Here is a 6,880-nt window from a genome sequence, read left to right on the forward strand (position 1 = left end):
CAATATACAGTGTATTCTGGATGGAAAATCTCATTTTCTTTGTTGTAATGATGTACAGTGAATGAATGTAAATAAATAAATTTAAGTAAAAAATTTTAAAAAATTTGTAAAAGAGCCTGTGCCCAACTAAAAATTTGTCAGACACTGCAGAAGAACAGAGAAGCAGTGAATATCAGCTCTCCAAAAAGGGTTCTGCTCTCTGGAATTTTAAATCACCGGGGCTCATTTCTCCCATTGCCTTCTGATTTCATTAAAACATAACTGAATTTTATTTCTTATATGTATTTTCATACCTTTTGCAGTGTTCTTTTGGTCTTTTAGTGTCTGTTATGAAACCTAGGAATGGAGATTCCTTTTATTGTTTTAGCCTAAATGATGTTTTTAAGAGGACGACTTTGGTATATACTGTTTTAAAAGAGAAAACAAGAGTTGTTAGATAAGCAGTAAAGAAAATACTTTCCACCAGCCCCATATTCTGAAATTCCAACAGGTTAGAGAACAGAGGAGAATTGAGGAGGGAGGATTGTGGCATGACTGCACCTCACTGAGGTGCTTTCTCCTTCTCTCTAGGTATATTATAGTTTCCTTTGCTACAAGGAAGTTTTTTTAGCCTGTAATCCCACTTGTCTATTTTAGAGACCAGTGTGCTTTAGACCATTTTTTGCTAGAAACTAAGGAAATGTTCAGAGAACAAGAGAGCAGAAGCCAAAGTATAAGAAGCTAACTTGAGTGTCCGCTATTGCACAAACCCAGGAAATTTTGACAAAAAATAATAAAGATGGCAGCATTTAAAACCCATTGAGGGCCAGCAGGTGGAGGTTAAAGCCGCCGGATCCCACGTGGCTGACTGCAAGCCTTGAATCCTGAACCCAGCAGCTTGAAAATCATGCCAGGTGGGTGTGCGTGTGTGCCCCAAATTCCAAGAGCAAAATGGAGAAGGAGGGATTGTGTCTTGGCCATCCCCTCTTTGGGGAAGGGGTGATTTGTCACTTTCTCTCTTTCTCTCTCTCCATGCATGCACCCTGTAGCAAACTAAAAAAAGAATGGAAAATATATTAATCTGTGAGTTTATATTTTTATTAAGAAAGAAATAGTCATAGAGTATGAAATAAAGTATTTACTTATTTCAAAGAAGAGTAAAGTTAGGGAAAAGGTGTCCCGCAGACCCACCTTCATCCAGAAATTAAACTGAACATTATCAGTCAGAGGGACAGACTGAGATCATGAACCACCTGAGAGGGTAAGAGAGAACATAGCATTATTCCGGGATATTTCTGTTAAAGATGCACAAGCATGATAAGCTGTTTATGGCTGGGAGGTTGTGCTACAAAGTGTGGTTCATTCCTTCCTCACATACCTTTGAAATCTCAGGTGTGTATTTGAAACTTGGAGAAGCCCTCCTTTCCCCTTCCCTGTGCCACTGGGACATCAGTCCTCTCCCTGGGCCTGGCTGCACTGACTGGCAGAGAAACTGAACTTCAGAGAGACTGTGGCTCATTCCCTGTCACAAGCCTCTGAATACTTAGACTTCAGCATTTGTTGAAAACTTCTGCTATCTTCCTCAATTAAAGTGCAGACGCTCAGCCACAGGTGCACTTATTATCCAGAAACTGAGAGGACTTTTAATTATCCAAGTACAGAGACCTCAGTCCAGGTTGCTGGAAGAGCATCAGGGACATAGAGAAACAGAGAGATCATTGATGGCCTCCTCCTGCTTGTCTTAGAATACTCAGAATTACCTTGAAGAATTTAGGAAGAAACGTTTAATTCACCAGATGACTAGAAACCATTGCAGAGGCACTAGAAATATGAGAAACCAACAAAATACCTCTCCCAAGGGAAAATATTAATTCTTCATCATCCACAGACAACACCATAAAACTTGGCTACTTCCCTGGAGAATGATTTCTCACTTTCTCTCTCACTGTCTCTCTTTCTCTGTTTTTCTGCAGTGACCAAATGCACTCTTTAACAACAGTGTGGATATTTATTTTTCTGGTTCCACTCTCAGGTGCAAGCTGTGACATCCAGATGACCCAGTCTCCATCCTCCCTATCTGTTGGGATCATAGGAGGAAAACTTCAGCCACAGACTGAACAGAATAATGGGCAAAGTGCAAAAATATGTGACCAGCATTTGATAAAGATATGAAAAGGCTTTCCTGACACAAATTAAAACAAAGGACAACAACAGGTGGATGTGGCATCATTTTCCTTCCTGCTCAAAATTCTCTAGATTTCATCAGCCTCATCTGCGTCACTGAGAGCATGTTCCTAATGCAAACCTGCAGAAGCACTTTAGATATGCTGAATGAGAATCTGCAAATTTAACAAATGTAGGATGATCAACATGAGGTTTAAGAAGCTTCCTTTTAGGAGATGCTTACTTGAGGTAAAGAGATTTTTTTTTTCCTCCAATGAAGCAATTTAAGAAAATTTCTATTTAAAGGCACTTAGAAAAAAAGAAAAGCTATCAAACAATATACTGCTGGTCTTTACTTTGCAATTAATAAAAAATTAAATTTAAACGTTTTAAGGATCATAAAGGATAAAAAAATTATTTATTCATCACATGATCAAATATTTGCCTATGCAGCTTGTTTTGGATATTTTGTTCACTCCTGTGTTTGCCATGAGAAATGTGGGCCCTGGATAGCACTTCAGCCTTAACCGTGATATTCACAAAGTCCATAGGCAGGAAACAAGCTCAGTGTCCTGCAAGAGAGCCATCTAGCAGAACCGTGACTAAATCTACCAGGTTATTAATATTAAAATCCACGAACAGGAAAACAAATGCTTAGTGTGATAACCCACTGAGTTCTCAATATTAGATACCAATTGATATTATGCAAAAACTAACTGATATAATATTTCTATATCTGCCCAGATAAATATATTTTATTAAAATGTATGGACTAGCACTTTTAACTCCAGCCCTTTGGCCTAAGGATACTGAGGCAAGGCCAATCTCTGGCCCCTGGCCCCAGCTCCAGCTTTCCCAGCTCAGAGCTTCTCCCTGTAAGCAAGCCCACAGGACTGCTCCTAGCTCTCCAGCAACGCCCACTTCCATCTCCAGCCCCCGTGTCCTTAGGATACCGAGGCCTTAGGATGCCGAGGCAAGGCCAGTCTCTGGCCTCTGGCCTCAGCTCAAGCTCTCCCAACCCCAGAGCTTCCCCTTGTCAGCAAGAGAGGCTTTTCTTTTCTTTTCTTTTCTTCTTTCTTTTGTTAATTTCCTGCTTCTGCTTAGTCCACAGGACTGCCCCTAGCTCTCCAGCAGAGCCCACTTCCATCTCCAGCCTCCTGGCAAAATCTTTTTCTTTATTCTCTTTCATACTCTTTTCTCTTTCCTCTTATATTGTCATCTCCTGCTTATCTTCTACAAACCAAGAGGGGCTAGACAGGTCGATTCTTCACCTTCTGGAATACCCATTATATGGATATTTGGACATTTCATAGTGTCTAGAATTTCCCATTTGTTGTCCTCATTTTTCGTGGTTATTTATTTATTTTTTCTTTTTGGTGGTTGGATCTGTTGGAGGCTTTGTCTTCAAGGTCAGAAATTGTTGCTTCTGCATGGTCTAATCTGCTATTAATGCTTTCCAGGGAGATTTTACTTTCTGTTACTGTATTCTTCATTCTCAGAATTTCTGTTCGATTCTTTTTAAAGGTGTCTATTTCTTTATGAAATTCCTCTTTCATGTCCTGAGATGATTTTCTCATTTCCTGGAAATGATTGTCTGTTTTGTCTTTTATCTCATTGACTTTTGTCACTATGAACATTTAGAATTCTTTTCTGACGTATCTGTGTATTCCTGGGTGGGAGGGGAAGAGGGGATTATTAACAAGATAAAGGGGGGGGGCTGAAAGCTGAGAAAATACTTGAACTTAAAATTTTTAAATAGGAAAAATTACCAAAAAATGAGAAGACAGAGACAGAGGCAGAGAGAGACAGAGACAGTGATAGAGAGAAGGCTTGAGAGGCTCCGTACCACTTGAGTTTGTGGGCCGGAGGCTGAATTATCAGTAGAAAATCTTCATTTCTCTTTTTTCCCTGACATCACTATTTCTCAGGAGCCATGACAGAGTCTTCTTCTCTAGCCCAATAACTTTTAAAATTAGGGATAAACTTATATTTCTTTCCTGATATTCCTGCTTTATTGCGTTTCTTTAGAGTAGTTATTTTTTATTATACTTTTTTCTTATATTAAGTTTTTGATTCTGCAATAGTTTACTATAGAGCAGCTATTCTAAACTAATTTCTGGATTAGGTGGACCAAGTTGACAAGACTAGAGAAGCAGCGTCTGGCAACCAGCACTCACTCCCCCACCTCAAATCCCATATGCTTTCTAGGTCCAGGAAAGTCACTTCTATTGTGACAGAAAGCTGGTGAGTCAGAAAGCTACACCCATAGAACTGTACCAAAACTGGCCAAAACTCACAATAGGAAAATGAAGGTGTCTGGCCTCCCTCACTCAATTCAGAAAACTACTCTATATGATCCCCAGTAAGAGTTTAGGTTTCAAATATTCACAGGGAAGTTTTTCTCTTTTTACTGTAAGGGAGTTAAAAAAAAGAAATTCTCTAGAGACTCCTATTTTTTTTTTTTTTTTTTCAGATTTGGCTCTTGTATACCCAAAGCTACTTGATCCCAACGTGGATGGAGGTTGAACTAACAAGTAGCATATAAGATGGTAGATTACTTTCCAGGGGGAGACAGGTGCACTTAAATGCCACGTGGGCTGGAGAGCCTCTCCTTCCTCAAAGCAGGCTGGTGTTGGGGAGGGGAGGTCTCTGTTGATGGACAGTGCTGCAGGACCAGCCTGCCTGTTGGTTCTTCTATCTCTGGGATTGCAAGGTATACCTGTTGCTCCTTAATTTCTCTGGGATTGCAGGATGGCTACCAAATATTAAACATCAAGCTAGCACTTGGGAAAAGGAGCCTCTTACAGATAGAATATTTGGCTGGAATAAGGGAAAGAATCTGAGTCTTCCTTCTCTTACCAAGACAAGGCTCCAGGCTGAAGAGAAATTGAAATAAAAAAAAATCCACAAGTGCTCCACTAAAAGTTCCTTCATCAGAAATTACACTCATCAAGTCAACTAACAAGTAAAAGAAGGTGGCTTTGGGAGCTCAAGAAAGCATGAAAAAATTAAGACTGTTTAATGTCTCATCTTGTTTCACATATGAAATACAGATGGCTCATCTATCAATCTAAAAAGGGATCTTCTTTACTTTTTAACAGATGTTTTGTATTTCTCTTTTCCCTATTCTAGCAACAAAATTCAGATTAAAGTTCGAAAATCACTTCCTTTTATTCCCACCACTCTGGATCACCAGGACCAGATTCCTACCATTAACATTTTAGTATCAAAAATTGTTAACTTCATTTGTCAAATTATGATTACCAGGCACAGACTCTATATTCAACAATAAGTTTTTTGGCATACAACTAGTCATTGAAAATACAGACTTGTATCACAATTGATGACATTTTTATTGAAGATGTTCACCAGAAAAACTAATTTAAGTTGTTCATTTTTGTCACTACCACACAGATTTTGTCCCAAATAAAGTGAAAAAAGTACATTGTACAAAATGATATTTCTATATTATGGTTTCATGTAGACACAACTATCACTGATTTTTTTATATAATACTTTCACATTATAGAGCATCACATGGAATATATTTATATCAGGTGCTATCATTGGGTTAACTGAAATATCAGGAAAGGGTAATGCAATAGGGTAGCTGTAGTTAACAATAATTCATCTCACATCTCAGTTGAGCTAGAAAACATGATTTTGAATGTTCCCACACAAAGTAACAATAAATATTTGAGATGATGGATCTCCTAGTTACCCCAATTTGATTATTGTACTTTGTGTATGTAAATTAAAAGATCACACTGCACCTTATAATTATATATCATGTTTTATGTACCATAATTATGTACCACAGGTACCATGAGGACGTATAATTATTATGTGTCCATTTAAACCAATAGTAATACAAGAAAGAGTGATGGAGAGACAACATTTTATAAGATAGTTTAGTTTGCATGTCTGTGAGCGATCTGTGTATATTTGAAGCATTTTGTCCTACTTTTTCTACAAATATGTCCTACACTTCCCCATGAGGCACTGCTAGTATCAAAGCTTACAAATAGAAAATTATAATTGGATGCACTTGGTCCTGATATCAAATGCCTTCCTGAGGTCAGTCATCAGACCCTCCTCTGCCTTGCAAGAGTGATGTACCACCTTCTCCAGGCACTGCTCACTGTGAGATCATTTCTCTTGTTGCGTGTAATGAATGTTCATTATTTTATGGTTTACATACAAACTATTAATTTCAAAATGATACATGTTGCTCCTATAATTTTGTTTTGTGTTGTCCAGTTGTACTTTTCAATGCTGAAAATAGTTAATATGCTTGAGTTGAGTGTAATGCACTATATTCTTCCCTCCTAAAAGAAAAAACTGGACATGTTTTTGCATTTAATGGCTTTTTGCCCAGCGACAGGGTTTTTAGGACCAAGTCAAAGTGTGAGGAATTCTTGCACATGAGTCAGACAATGTTTAACCCCAAGTACTGATACTCTAGGAGTAGTAAGAGAGAGTGCCACGTAGATGCAATTTTCTGCAGGGTCACTGGATATAAACAAGAGTAAACAAATTGGTTTAAGGAATTAATAAAGTATATCAAGCAAAACAATAATGAAGCACGCACACCAATTAAGGGCAAATCTCTGTGAGGAAAACCCACAGGAGAAGGTTCCAAGTTCAAGTCCAGAGACATTACCGAGTACATAGGACATATGTGTGCCCATGACCTGGAGCTGGATGAAGCTTGGGCTAAGTCACAATGATAAGAACT

The sequence above is a fragment of the Tupaia chinensis genome, unplaced genomic scaffold (assembly GCF_000334495.1).
Source record: "Tupaia chinensis unplaced genomic scaffold, TupChi_1.0 Scaffold144963_1, whole genome shotgun sequence".
Classification (NCBI taxonomy): Eukaryota; Metazoa; Chordata; class Mammalia; order Scandentia; family Tupaiidae; genus Tupaia; species Tupaia belangeri.